The following is a 15,419-nucleotide window of genomic DNA, read 5'->3' on the forward strand; positions in this document are numbered from 1 at the left end:
GAGGAGGAGAAAAAGAGAGAGGATGGTCTTTTATGATACTATGGTGGCCTGTAGACACACTGGGGACAGATATTGATGTTTAAAAGACATGGAAAAGTGCATTTTGCATAACAGGTGACCTTTAAGGTTTAGACAACAAAACTACAACTTATTTCGGTATAGGCAAAAAAAAAAAAACTTTTTAGGGAAAAACATTGTGTTTTGGGTTAAAATTACTACGAACGCAAAGACAACTACACATTGTTGGTTTGTCCTGGGTGAAAACCCTGTATTTTGTGTCCCAGCCATCGCCCCCAACATGCACCCCTTATGGCGTTTCAAACTGTCCACACTACAGCGCCTGACTTACGCTTCTGCTCCTCTCATAATTACTATGGTCACTAGAGGTCACTGTCGTCTTCTTTTATATCTTCTTTTAGTAATCTACCATGTGAATAGATGACACAACCTACTAGTGGGTGTAGTAGGCCCCTACTGACCCACATCTATGGGGCTTATAGCGATTGATAACGCCTATTTAATAACCTGACGACAGTCTAAATGGCTGGCCTAATAGCTTCACCAACAATTTTATTATTCATTTCTATCATCACCGTCAAGCTGGTGGCGCTAGAGGAAAAGTCAGGCGATCACCAAAGTCGGTAGATTTCATCCTCTGGGGACCACGAATGTACAAAACTTGGGTAGATATTATTGGTACAGAAACGCCAAAGATATGTCTGAGGTCATTTAGAAATATTGTTGCAAATACATAGTTTGTCCAACAGAGAGCACTATCAAGTTAAATGTCCCACTTAATACATACTTTGATTCATTCTTTGATAACCACATTCAATATCCTTAATCCTAATAAAAATGTGTGTTTCAGTTGAAAAAATATCAGCCCATATATCACATTTTGGTTCACTCAATATATGTTGTTTAAAAAGATAGTGTGCACGTGTGTGTGTGTGTGTGTGTGTGTGTGTGTGTGTGTGTGTGTGTGTGTGACTCCAGCTATTAACCACTTGGTCTGCCTCCACCATGATTTATTATTCAGTTTCCTAACAGAACCAGACAGGGCTCCACAAAATGGGCTTCCCAGTAATTGTCTTCTGACATGGCCGGGCCAGGAGTCAGCTTCAAAATATAAATACGCTGTAATAATGGCTTTGAAAACAGAGCGAATTACAAAATGGACTTATCACAGAGGCTGAGAGATCATATAGCCTGCAGCTGAGACGGCAGCAGAAAGAGAGAGGGAGAGAACAAAGTGAACGCAAGTGAGAGTGAGAACGAGAGGCAGACATCCGACACGAGAAAAAATGTTTGAGAAACAGTGCAAACAAGGAAATAGCAGACAGAGAGAGCTTGTACGGGCAAATGAGCAGTAAACATTCATTTATATTCCAAGGAGCCAACAATCAGTTCTTCCTTCTCAAATTCTCTCCATTCCAGCCTCAGACATAATGAGCCATCTATATATTAAAGTTTAATCTTTTTTTAAAAACTCTCTCCCTTTGACCTGGATTTATTTTGTCAAGTCAGCTCTGCCATCACAAATCAATCTACAGCAGAGCCTACTGTTTATTCAACTTTAATTTCTTTTGACAAAGCCAGCTTTAAATTTATTGAAGAGCTGAAAATATGACTCATAGGTATTAACAAGGCCTTAAAAGAGAAATATCACACATGAAAATGAGTCAGAGAGCAGCTTAGCATAACCAAAACCATAATTATTATGATTTATAATCCAAATGTGGACCAAAAGCATCATTGTGAGATTTTATATTCAAACACAGAGCAGAGGGAATAAGACTTTTTGCTCAGTACTTTGGCATATTGTAGGACTTTTTTTAGGTCATGAACTTGTGTTTTAATACGGATATTGGATATCAATGGCTTAAATGGGTTGGCATCGGGGAAACTGCATTAGACAGGTTTTGTTAAGCAGAACGTTTTGCTGCTGATGCCTCCTCTCAGGTGGCCCACCTGACCCGCAATGTTCCCCAAGGCTCCATCCTTGGCCCCCTTTTGTTCTCTGTTTACATGCTTCTATCAGGAGACACAATATTCATGACCATTGCAATACTGAACACGCTAACATCTACGTTAAAAAACAATGCTGAAGCCAGTTTACATTACCTAATGTCTTGTATCTCAGAAATCAATTGTTGGATGCTCCAAAACATTCTCCAGCTAAATTAAAATCAATCAGATTTGGTCCCCCAAAGTCCATCCCCAATTTGCAGACACGTCTGCACAACCCGTTCTCACTCCCAACTCGTCAAATACTGCCGATTGGTAACGTCAACCACGATCGTTTCCTAACCCTTACTAGGTGATTGTGTTGCCTAAACCTAACTTCCTGTGAAAACAGAAGTTTATTTTGAAAGGACACTATGCATGTAATGAGCGTATCTTGACATGCTGTCCCCGGTCCGTCCAAACGTAATGCAATAGGGGTACCCCGTGCGTCGGTCTCCGATGCTGAGGGGCACCGGCCAAGCGGCAGTATTTGACGAGTTGGGAGTGAGAAAGTGTTGGACTTTTAGGGTACTTTGACACCTAACCTATTTGGTTCGGTTAAAACCATTTGCCCAGTTATTACGGTTTGTTTTGGCTGGTGTGAATGCTGTCAGTCAAACCCTGGTGCAACCAAGACTTTGCAAGACCATTTGAAAAGGTCCAAGACTAATAAATCCATCTGCCATGGTAACACGTATGCGCGTCAGTGCAGGTATTTTTCCTGATTAATAGGTCAAAAGCTGTTAAAACTGCTGTGCTTGTATCCGACTATGTGTACTTTGTCAGTACATTAAGTTCATTAAGTGTGTGACGATCCCACAGTAATAAGCCCCAAATAATTACTGCACTAGATGCCTCCTTTTCATCTTGCCTCTATCTGTTAGTCATTATTCATAACATATATATATTCAGTTATTTCTTCATGAACTCTTTGTGACACAAGAGAACATTAATATCGGAAGCATCAGAAGCTTTAAAGTGCTGGGTAATCTTCTGTCAGTCACCGGAATTTGATTTCCCCGCGTGAGTCCTGAGGACGCAGGATGACAGTCGCCAAAACTGTCTAATCAACGGGTTACCTGTCAGTCTGTATAACTTCATATTTACTCCTCTGGTTCATTTGTAACAAATCAGCGTCAACAGGAACCGGAGCAGAACTAAAATGCAACAATGCATCATTTTGTTCCCTTGGTCTGGACCCAGCAAGCTCAACTACAGGTGTGAAAGCACCCTCAGGCGTATCATGTCTTGATTATTGTAATTGGTTGTAATCAAGGTTAAGCCAAAAAGTTTCACACCTTCAGTTCGTACAAAACACAGCTGCACAGCTGTAACAAATTAAAAGAGAATTGTTTTAATCTCCATTTCAGCCTTAAGCATTTTGCTATTTAGTTTTTATTTAATTAGATCATAAAACATGTCCCTAAGATATTTGACTACAATAAACAGCCCTCTCCTGATTGGGTACATTGTGTACATTCTTCCCTGTATTATCCCTCATGCGCGCCGCACTTCAAAGTGCCGACTGCTCTGACAGTTTGGGAAAGGTGGATCAAAGTTGTTACTTTGGGAGGAGCGTGGGCATTGAATAAAAGCAGAATCACAGAATCATCATTTTGTGCACCTGCTCCATTGTAAACATGTCAATCAAATCCCTGCCGCTAATCCCTACGTTTCACACACTTCAACAGCTCTTGCATGCACGGCTTCAAAATAAAGCTCACAGTCAACAACATTACTAAGATGTCCATTAACATTTCGTGGCAGAGGGTTGTCTTAATACGGGCATTTGAGTGTGAGATCAATTGCCTGGATAAAAGATACTTCATTTTTCAAATCTTTCTTTCAACACTGAGTGCATTTCAGCCTTGTAGCTGACATTACTCAGGCATTTTCACATGAGGAAATGGCATTTGCAAACATTTATTCAATCAAATTGCCCAAAAAGTGCTGTATTTTTAGATTTTTTAAAAATAATCCAATCATGGGAGTCATCTTTTATAGTGTACAAGAGGATGTTTTTGTCAAATAAATGCTTTCCCTAAAGTAATTACATCTCCTTTTTCGTTTTAATCTTGTTTTTCTTACCTACTGCAAGGCTTGTTTTCTCCCTTTAAGCTGAGGCTACTCTGTGCCATCCTGTTTGAGGAGGGAAATCTTTTAATTCAGGCCCACAAACTCAGTGTTTACTCAGCGTAGCGGATGATTAGCCTGATGTTAATGCGAGCCAACCTTTTTTTTTCTACCCTTTTTGGACCGGGCATTGAACTTGCTAATGTTGTGTTTATATGAGTGTGTCTGGGCATTAATGGCACATTAGCTCAAGTCCGATTCAGAAGTTAAAGAAGCCCCCCCCTATTCGTTGCAACGCTGGTTTCAAACACTTTTCCATGTCATGGGTGTTCCTGTCCTGGGAGAGGTGAAGCGGGTTCGTGTTTTTTTACTTGTCCGGAAAAGTTTTCCATCTGACAAAAAAACACGGAGAAGAGACAGAATGAGAGCGAACGAAGGAGAGAGAGAGAGAGATGACAAATGACTTATGAGGAGAGAGGAGGGCAGGAAAAGCTGCTTCCTTCCTTCCCTCCATCATGATCACCCAGGGGCCGCGGCCCTTGGAGCAGCCTCAGTATTTTTAGCTCTAATCGGAGGGGAAATGCCACCTCTGGGTCCTCAGGGGTCGTTGGGGAGCGGGGAGGGAGCAGTCCACCGTTTCCTGACCCATCCGAAGCCACGCCGACAGGGACACCCAGGGCCGACTCAGGGCCCTGCGGGGCACCGCAGCCGAGGTCAGAGAGCACGAACTTTCAGTGTGGGTATGTGAAAAGATTCAGTGGAGGCAGAGCTGGACAGAGGCCCCCTGAATTATTGATATTTAACATCTTAGAGCCCTAGGTGAGCTGCTGTAGGGGCCAATAATATATTATCAGTTGTTTTCTGTGTTGGCAATGCCTTTATTTCACTGAGTTATGTTCTGTGTGTTACTGTATATTTGCATGAGAGCAGATCTGTGTGTGTGTGTGTGTGTGTGTGTGTGTACTTGTACATCTGTCTTTTTGGGGACCAATTTGAGTTTTAAACTTTGTGAGGACATTTTTGGAGAGTGAGGACATTTCAGCTGGTCCTCACTTCTTCAAACGCCTGGGGTTAGGAATTTAGTTGTGACGGTTAAAGTTAGGGTGTTACGGGGCTACAGGGCATTATCAATATCAGAACCCATCGCTTCCGGTCTGACGACACGTAAGCCTTTGGGGGCAAGGGGTTATATTTCTGGGGTTCCAGCAGAGCAGCCAGCAGATATCTGGGCTGAAACTTCCTTTTCCGTGCGCTGCTCATTGTTCATCAGTCCGATTAGCAACTTCAGACGCAAGACTGGAGTTGGAGTTCAGAGAGTAGCCAGTTTACAAGTACATTTTAAGCTAATAAAAAGCTAAATCATTGTCAGACGATAGCCGGTGGGTTCCGAGACTGCTTTCCGCCTCTTTTGCTCTCCACACGAACTGTTTACCTACATTCAACTAAAGCCTGCGCGAACGTGATTGGTCAATACTACTCGGACTACAAACTGAAACCAGAATGCTTCCAAAATCTTGTGCCGTTGCCTACAGATCCTACATGTGAATGCAGAATCTGTTTATAGAGATTAGGGCATTATGTCAATGAGTGTCCTCAAAAAGACACAGGGATGTGTGTGTGTGTGTGTGTGTGTGTGTGTGTGTGTGTGTGTGTGTGTGTGTGTGTGTGTGTGTGTGTGTGTGTGCGTGTGTGTGTGTGTGCGTGTGTGTGTGTGTGTGTGTGTGTGTGTGTGTGTGTGTCTGTTTAGAGCAGTAGTGGAAGTATATTCAGATCCCTAATGTAAAGAACAATGTACAAATTTATACTTAAGAATTCCTTAAAACATCACCCCCACATATTGTGGTCAATTTTGACTCATTTTGATTTATTAGTACCCTCAATACGGCGCGGCTGTAGCTCAGTGGGTGGTGTGGGTCGTCCGGCGGTTCGATCCCCTGCTCCTACAGACCGCATGTCGGAGTTTCCTTGAGCGAGACACTAAACCCCAAGTTGCTCCCCGGCCGCTTGCAGCAGCCCGCTGCTCCTAAAATACTTAGGATGGGTTAAATGCAGAGGTCAAATTTCAAGTATGTACCTGTATGTACGTATATGACATATAATAATAAAGGTTTCTTCTTTCTTTCTTCAATAACATTTGACCACTTTTTCTAAAATGACTCCAAATGGCATTTTTTCCCAACTTTAGGTTTGTGTTTGGCTGCAACACATTTTCATGTGAGTCCAATTTGACCAGTATTTATTTAAATTAATTGTAAGTTCACCACTGGGGTCAAATCAAAGGAAAGGGTGGTTATGGGGAGTTTTGTAACAGTAAAACAGTGGATAAGCAAGAGGAACTAGAGGAGCTTCTTTCTGGAGGAGATTTATTGCTTTAAAGAGGACCTATTATGCTCATTTTCAGGTTCATACTTGTATTTCGGGTTTCTACTAGAACATGTTTACATGCTATAATGTTCAAAAACGCTTTACTTCTCTCATACCGGCTGTGCTGCAGCACCTCTTTTTGAGCTACGCTCTAATTAGCCTTGTTTGAGGGCATGCCAAACTAGCCACTGGGCAGGTATTATGCAAATGTGTTGCTTGGTGACATCACCACGTTACAGAAGAAAAGGTGTGTTGCACTGTTTCTGTGGGGGAGAGCAATTCCCTTTGGCGTGGACTTTGGGCTTTGTAACTTTGCAGACTTTTTACATGGACAAAAAAACTATATAACACACTAAAAGAAAGGGAAAAAGCACAAAAGCAAAAGAAAATGTGCCCCTTCTGTAAAGGGATAAACACATGCAAACATACTCAGTTACATTAGGAGCAGATACACTCTAATTAAGGACCACGAGAAGTGGATAATCTTACTCTTAAATTGCAGCCACTCCACGCCTTTGTGTCTCCCACCTCATTTATCTTTGCCACTTACTCTTTTATGAATCAACATTTCCTCCAGATCAGGTCTCAGTGAGTGCAGCAGCGTCCTGTGGTTCCATACGCTGTTGCGGTGGTGTTTAGATGTAATGATTCCCTTTGATTTCAGAGACCCGCGCATGTCGGGGCTGAAAACCCAGGATTTAAAGTGACCTTGGTAAGACAAGACCTCCCTCTCTGCAACTGTTTTTTTTCCTTCTGGGACATCCATATGCATGCAATCACACTGTAACTACGCACATGCAAAACCCGCAGTCCATCAATCTGATACTAACTGTTGGAGAAGTAGCTAATCTTTAATCCAGATATTGAAAATTAGAGGCAGACTCCTTTTCCGGCTGGCTCTTTCTGTCCTTTTTTCTTCCCTCTCTCCAAATGGAGAATCCCTCTCCCAGATCCTCTTGGTTAGGAAAATGTTTAGCGGTCGGGCGTTGCTTCCTGTAATTACTCCATTATTCACATCCCACTGGTGGAGAGAGACAGTAGGGCAGAGGGCGCCCGGGCTTTACCCTGAGTACAGCAGGGAATTCAGCACAGAATGTCAGACATGCAAACTGTGCATTCCCGAGCACGCTGCAGAACACACGCACATGCGGCGCTCGATCAAAGCTGCTGCAAAAATGTCGCTGCACTTTATGTTCGTTTAATGCGGGATTCTAAATGATTAAGATAGATTGATGTGAGGCCCAGCTGCAAAATGAATTTGGTTATGTCTGATCTCTAAAGGATAACCCTCCCACACACACACAGTGGTCATGTCAGTGCAGTTTTAATGGAGAGGTCAATCAGACAGAGAGTGAGCCAAAGCAGCGAGGCAGCCGCTCTATTGAGTTAGAGCAGACATTAGCACCAGGCCTGTCTCTCGCCTTAGACTCTGTCTCCTCTATCGGCCGTACAGTACAAAGGAGCCTGCGCTGTGGCCTCCGCTGCCCAATAGCAGCGACTGATCATAACCTAATTGGATTGATGTAACTTGTTTTCCATCCCATTCAATCTAATTTGCCTGGAGCCAGCCGCACAGAAATAATTGTCAATATGATCCGCTTTTTTCGCTGTCTCGTTCTGTTGGATTTCCCAAGGAAGGATGTGGGAGGAGGATGAGAGGCTGAGCTGTGCAGGAATGCATGGCACTCAGCAGGATGGGAAGATAGACAGCAGGTCTGAGGTGTGTAGAGGCAATTGAATTTGAATTTAATTCAGGTTTCAAAGAGCCCTGGGAGCTTTTATTAACACATGCTTTGCTGGGCCGTTGCTAATACACCTTTCATACTGAAGACACACACACACTCAGGTATGAACAGGAGACAGGAGGGCATTTTTAGGCGACCAGGAACTGACTTCATGAACTGAAAACACACTGTGAAAGGGTTAAAGTTCTAAGACAAAAACACGGACAACTCCCAGACAATGCGGTGGTAGCGACCTGTCAATCACAAGATAGCCACGCCCTAAAGCATACCCTGCTTTAAGGTCCATTTGACTCTAAATGGGACCATAATTTACTAAATGAACATCATGCTGTATTGAAGAAGACTTGAAACTAGCGATTGAGACCATAAACTCATGTTTACAATGTTTACTGAGGTAATAAATCAAGTGAGAAGTCATTTTCTCATAGACTTCTATACAATCTGACTTCTTTTTGCAACCAGAGGTGTCGCCCCCTGCTGGCTATTAGAAAGAATGCAAGTTTAAGGCACTTCAGCATTGGCTTCACTTTTCAGACCCCGGAGTTGCCCTCTGGGTATGACAAAATAACTGTGTGTGTTCTCCAGGTATGTTAGTGATCAGTAAACCTTGTCACATGGTTACTGGTCACATGTATTTTAAGAAATGCCTCAAACTCTGGAATATCTTGACAAACAAATGACTTGCACCAAGACTTAAAATATGGTTCCTGATCCTATCCATGACATATAATGATATCTGAAATGAGTGCCATATATATATATCAAAGCCACACACATATATATATATATGTGTGTTGATGCATGATGGAGACCTCCCAAAAACGTGTGTCTCCGTCCCGAATGTTCTTCATTTTGATGTTTGTTTTGCATGCATATGTATTAGCTACAGTATTCTTGATTTTCTCATCACTGGCTACCGGCCGGTAGCTGACGCTCCGCACTCCGCCCAGCAACCAAATCTAGCCCCTAGATACCAGATACAATCTTCTTGACCAGTGTCCATTAGGTTCTCTTTCAGTGAGTAGTCATTGTTGTAACAGCGGTAGCGTGGCCTTTTGTCTGGCATCCTGCTGCACTGCTTCCCTACAGATTTAAAACACCCTCCTTCCACCTGCAGCGCCACTTCCTGGATGCTGATTGGTCCCTCGGTTTCATGCCCCCCGACTGACGATTGGCTGTGCCAGCTATCAGTCCTATTGCTAAATCAGGTTTTCTCGGAGCATTTACTGCCGTGGATGGGTTAATGGCACGACTGGTGCGTTTCATACCGGCACTTAAGGGAGCCTTGTGCGGCAGCTGTGACAAAGAGTCTGTATTTGACGTCCTGGGAATGACAACGGGCTGAACATTTGGCTCTGGAATTACAAATTACTGTAATTGTGTCCCAGGAATAACATACCAAGACTTGAGTATGAAAATAATTGTTTTTCTGTTAATTTACTATTCTGTTTCTCTGTTTGTGAATGTAAAATGGTATTACATTTGGTGAAAGGCACATAATGACTTTTTTTAACTTTTTTTTTTACTTCTTGCACTTGGACTTGACATGGAACACTGACTTTATCCCACCTCTTGAAATCTATGACTGAAGCATGAAGCTTACTGATGTCAAATAACTTGGTGCTTGGTGCAGCCAACAAAGAAAACTGCCAGAACCAGTAGCTCTCACCTCCCAGTTACAGATAAGCAGTGTTTCAGTCAGACAGGAGGGCACACCTTTGTTTGCCATATCTCAGTTTTATCTTTATCTTTGAGGAGGGCTCTGTATTCAACGCCAAGACCAAGATATAGTGCAATGGATGCAGAATGCAGAGAGAGGCCGATATTTCTTTCAACTCGGCCCAGACGAGAGAGATTTAAGGACAGTGAGAGACGGTGTGAGAGGCTGTTTTGACGTGAAAGAGCCAAGAAAGCCATCCAAAAGATAAACAGTCCAAAACATCCTCAGAGTTTGTCCTCGGTCCAAATCTTCCCCTCATCCAAACCCACAGTCGAAGAAACGTAATCACAGAGTGCTCGTATAAATTAGTAAGCACTCACCCAAACTGTTAAACTCTGGTTGACATCTGTGAGCGTCGTTAAATGCTCTGCATATAGACACAAGAGCTTTTCACCCTTTATGTGTGTTTACGCAGGGTGTTGGCATATGTATGTCTGTGTAAACAGACACGACTACTTCAATGTATATTCAGCCAGGTCAAGGGGTTACAGTCAAATTCACTTGTCAACTGTGTTTTTTTTTTTTTTCCAGCGGTGTAAAATGGTGGCTGGCAAAAAGTCGACAAAAGAAACTGATCTGCGAGCACTCGAGTAATGAAGTATCTCTCGCCACGGCTTTTGTGCGGACGCTCACAATGGTCCGTGTGATATGGATCCCTCTCAGACGGGCAAAGTGGCCACCTATTGTGAGAGCCGAGCACACGGGATCCAAGGCGAGCCTCTCTCCTCAAAGCAGCCAGAGTAATTATGATATAATTTTTCTTCAGGATTTCAGCAAGTCTTCTCACTTTACTCAAAGGGCCTGGAATTGGGCTGGAGTTAGGTGGCGAAAGCTCCGATGCTGGAGGGTGTCGGGGTTTCAAAACAGCTTTCCAGAAACCCTGGCATGGGAATATCTGTACAGTTTTATACTCCAAGTTTTAATGTATTCTGATACAGTTAACTCGTTTTCCACTTAAGGTTCATTTTGTACACTGAATACAATAATAAGCTACAGAAGCTCTGCATACACTTTTGATTTGTAACCAATATGAGCAGCCTGTCTGCTGTAAGGGATTATACTAAATACATCAACAAGATTTCTACATCATAAAGATTAATTTCTACCACACACTGGGCCAACATAAACTTTTATATTTTAATATTTAATTGGTTTAATTTATAACAGATGAATACATTTTTATTAGGGCTGTCAATCGATTAAAATATTTATTTTATTTTGATTAATCACACATTTTTTATCTGTTCAACATGTACCTTAAAAGGAGATTTTTCAAGTATTTAATACTCTTATCAACATGGGAGTGGACAAATATGATTTCTATATGCAAATGTATGTATATACTTATTAGGCTATTGGAAATCATTGAACAACACAAAACAATGACAAATATTGTTCAGAAACCCTCACAGGTACTGCATAACATGACAAACTGCAGCCCAACAGGCAACAACAGCTGTCAGTGTCGACCTGCGGCCCTTTGCTGCATGTCATCCCCTCTCTCTCGCCCTTTCATAACTATCACTGTCTCTATCATTAAAGGCATAAAAGCCCAAAAAGAATCTTAAAAAAAAAAAAGAAAATCAAAAAATGAATTCAAAAGAATTTCGCCTAGTGGTAGAGAAAAGAGGTAGGGCCAGCCCTGAATAGTAATAACGCTGAGTTTTCTTGCAAAAGAAAGTGAAACATAAAGTTCAGCCCCCTCCCCACCCCAACAATTATTTCCATACAGTCCCTAAATGAGATACAAATGACCCAATAGTGAACAAAATCTGTTGCAATATGTCCCGGTCTATTGCAGTTATGTCAATATTGCATTATGATTAAATAAACAACACAATTGTTGCTAAAGATACAATAATCACTTTTGTCCTTCATGCACTAGAGGCTCTAGCATGCAAACTGACATCATCCTAAACACGTTTCCCTACAGAGAAATGATATCATCACTAACGTCCCACAACTTGTTGACACCCTGCTGGTCTCTGTTACTACGAGAGGACGAGCCGCCTGCAGCCAACAGGTTGTTCCTGCTGTTTACACAATAGGTCGTCTCTGAGATGGACTGATAGCGGATACTCCGTGTCCTCCTGTCGCCCCAGTCCTACAAGCTGACGACTGCATGACAACATTTCTATGCATAACAGCGAGTCATGTTAGGGTAAATAAAAAGAGGCGCTTCATCTCGGTCCCTGACGTAGGGAGGGGGGGTTAGTGGAAGTGTACGGCCCGTGTTTACCCAAAGCAGGCGGACTACAGCGCTATATATGATAGCCGGTCTCCGAGGTTTCACGACAACGAGGAACGCGAGAGCGCCAGTCTATTGATCCCATCCACAGGGAGAGATAAGCTGTCGCCACTCATGAAGTCATTTCATAGGTTTCATGCTGGGAGTTAGGGGAAAGAGCCCGTCTATGTGGACTGTATACATACACCAAGCTATTATGTTGACGCTAATAAAACAAGACCTGGATGTGGTAACAGATGGTGTACTGTGGTAATAGTTTTTCTATTCACACACAAGTTTAAAGGTTAATTCTGGTGATACTCCATGTTTATTGTCAGTAAACCCAATGAAATGCAAAAAGCCTGATATATCATATTCCTCCGTGCCATGGAGCTGCATTGTTGTCCAAAAACTATTACAAACACATCAATGAGCCACGCTGTTAACATGTTCCTTCATTACTGTGAACACATACATTGTAGTTTATTTTGACTTTAATCTCATTCTCATCATTCACCAAGTTATATTCATATCATGTAGTTCTTAAGGGCATACTTAAGAGATAGCCGATCGCAGCAGAAGGCGTAAATAAGAAAATACGCCTTTCTTGATTTCCGCGTGTCATTTGTACGCCATGAATCCTGTACTGACTGCAATGTAAACGTATCTACGTGTAAATGCTATGGTAAGAGTTAGTGACGTAGTATGAAAAGTGAGAAAGACCACTTATGATAGGCGGGTGAGGAGGTGGATGGGTCCAACAAACTTCGACGATTGTCGATTTTGTCACATCATCGACGCAATTTACAAAACAAAATACTGGTCAACGGTCTTCAACACGAGTCTCCTGGTTAAAAGTCGGGTGTGACGACTGTCACATATTTTGTATTGACATTTGTGATGTGTTTTACGTAGTATTTTAAGCCCAACCATTACGTTTTCCCTTACCCTAACTTAGTGGTTCTCTTGCTCGAACCTAAGTTAGTTGTTTTCTTGCCTAAACCTAACTGCGGACGATCGCGTGGCATACAAATGACACACGAAAAGGCTAAAATGGGTAATCATGACATGGGAATGTCTGTGTAACGTCGTGGTATTTATATGCCTTCGCGGGAGACCTGATTGCCTCATCAGCTGGATACACATTTTAAAATAAAATCAGGTATAATGAGTACCAGTGTTTTTAAGCCCAAGTATGTACAGATTTAGTTTCTCAGCTGACATCTGACTTATCTTGGACAAATTCAATAGAATGCATAAACTGGAAAAAGTGCTCAAAGCATTAATCAACAGTAATTTCGTGGTTATGTTAGTTTTGGTTTTCTGTGCAGACCACCATTCAAGTTATTCCCCAAGACATTCCGGCAATGTTTTCAGAGCTGTAAAAGAGGCTGAGGCCATGTGTGAGGGGTGAGGAGGTGGTTTATACCTTGTTCCCCTCACTCATCACTCTCATTGGGGCCAGTTTCCGTTGCAATGATTATGGAGAGCCTGAAAAAATGCACTCTGGATCAGATGTCATTTCAATTACAGCAAAGTATAACATTTAGTCAAAATAAAAGTGGAATTTGTAAGCAACAGAAAGCAGGGATACGCTTATTTGGTTATAGAGGGTACTATTTAAATGTTTGTAGTGTATTTTATATTTTTTAATGCACAAAAAGCCAGATGTCCTGCATAATGATAGATAACGCTGTCTGCTCCGTCTCCTGTCGAGTCAGTCTTTCCCTCCGGTTTCTCAGCACACAAAAGAGAATGACTGACAACGCCGGCCACGGAGAGGCAAAAATCCATCTATGGATTTCAGAGTCCTGTTGCTCCCCCCCCCCCTGTCCCCACTTCCACTCTCTTCCCCTGCCAAATCAATTCTGTGCAGGGACTTTATTGACTCAGGTAAAGGGGCTGTGATCCAGCAGTCAATGTCTGTGTCTGCACAGCGGAGGGAGGGCTGGAGACACACAGGGAGTGGGCAGCATTAATGCACCCCTCTTACTGGGGTCAGGGGACCATTGTGTGTGTCTGAATGTACTTCTTCTATGCATACTCAAGTGCGCATACACACGCAGTGCATACTTTATGTCTGCGATTGTGCTTGTGTGTGTGTCTTAATAGGAGCTGAAGAGGCAGGCCTGGGCCTCGGGGTGCTGAGGGGCAGACATCGATTATCAGGCGCTGTGGAGCCACTGGTCTGTCTCCACTGGTGGGAGGAAGGCTGGGCTGGTTTGCTGAGGAGCTTCTATAGCTGGGGGCTACAGAGAGAGAGAGACGGGCCAGGCCGGGAGGTGGAGGGGTTAAATGGTAATGGTGGTTTGATAGGTGGAGGTCTTCCTGCTTCTTTAATGATTAAAGGAGGATGTGACACCCTCCCTGGAGTCACACACAAGCCAAGAATCCACCCCGAGGCGCTTTACTGCCGCTGTCCTCCCCGTTACACCGGCCGTTGTCACCGTGCTGATACGCTGTTAGACTTCTCCACTGGAGCCTTCATGAAAGTCTTGATCACACCTGGAGAGACACTTTAGAGCTCACATTATATCCCAGTCATCATCACGGCTTCTTGATTTTGATTGAGGCCCCAGAAACCTGTATGAGCTGATGAGGGCGTCTTTCATCCGTCTGTCTTAAAAAGTGCAATGTGGTCCAGGGGTTAAGCTGAATCAAACCTTAACTGTTGCAGGTAGCAGAAAAGGACACATGACTCATTTTTGTGCTGTAATCAGTTTGGAAGTAGATCAGAAAACACTAGCGAGGATTGTTTTTAGGGCTGTCAATCGTTTCAAATATTTTGTTGCAATCAATTGTCCATAGTTAATAGTGATTATTTGCAGATTAATCACCCATTTGTAATCAGTTTAAAATGTACCTTAAAGGGAGATTTGTCAAGCATTTAATACTCTTATCAACATGGGGAGTGGACAAATATGCTGCTTTATACAAATGTATGTTAATTATTGGAAATCAATTAACAACACAAAACAATGACAAATATTGTCCAGAAACCCTCACAGGTACTGCATTTAACATAAAGAAATATGCTCACATCATAACATGGCAAACTGCAGCCCAACAGGCAACAACAGACTTGACTATGACTTGCCCCAAACTGCATGTGATTATCATAAAGTGGGCATATCTGTAAAGGGGAGACTTGTGGGTACCCATAGAACCCATTTTCATTCACATATCATGAGGTCAGAGGTCAAAGGACCCCTTTGAAAATGGCCATGACAGTTTTTCCTCGCCAAAATATAGCATAAGTTTGGAGCGTTATTTCGCGACAAGC

This window comes from Sebastes fasciatus, chromosome 21 (genome assembly GCF_043250625.1).
Source record: "Sebastes fasciatus isolate fSebFas1 chromosome 21, fSebFas1.pri, whole genome shotgun sequence".
NCBI lineage: Eukaryota > Metazoa > Chordata > Actinopteri > Perciformes > Sebastidae > Sebastes > Sebastes fasciatus.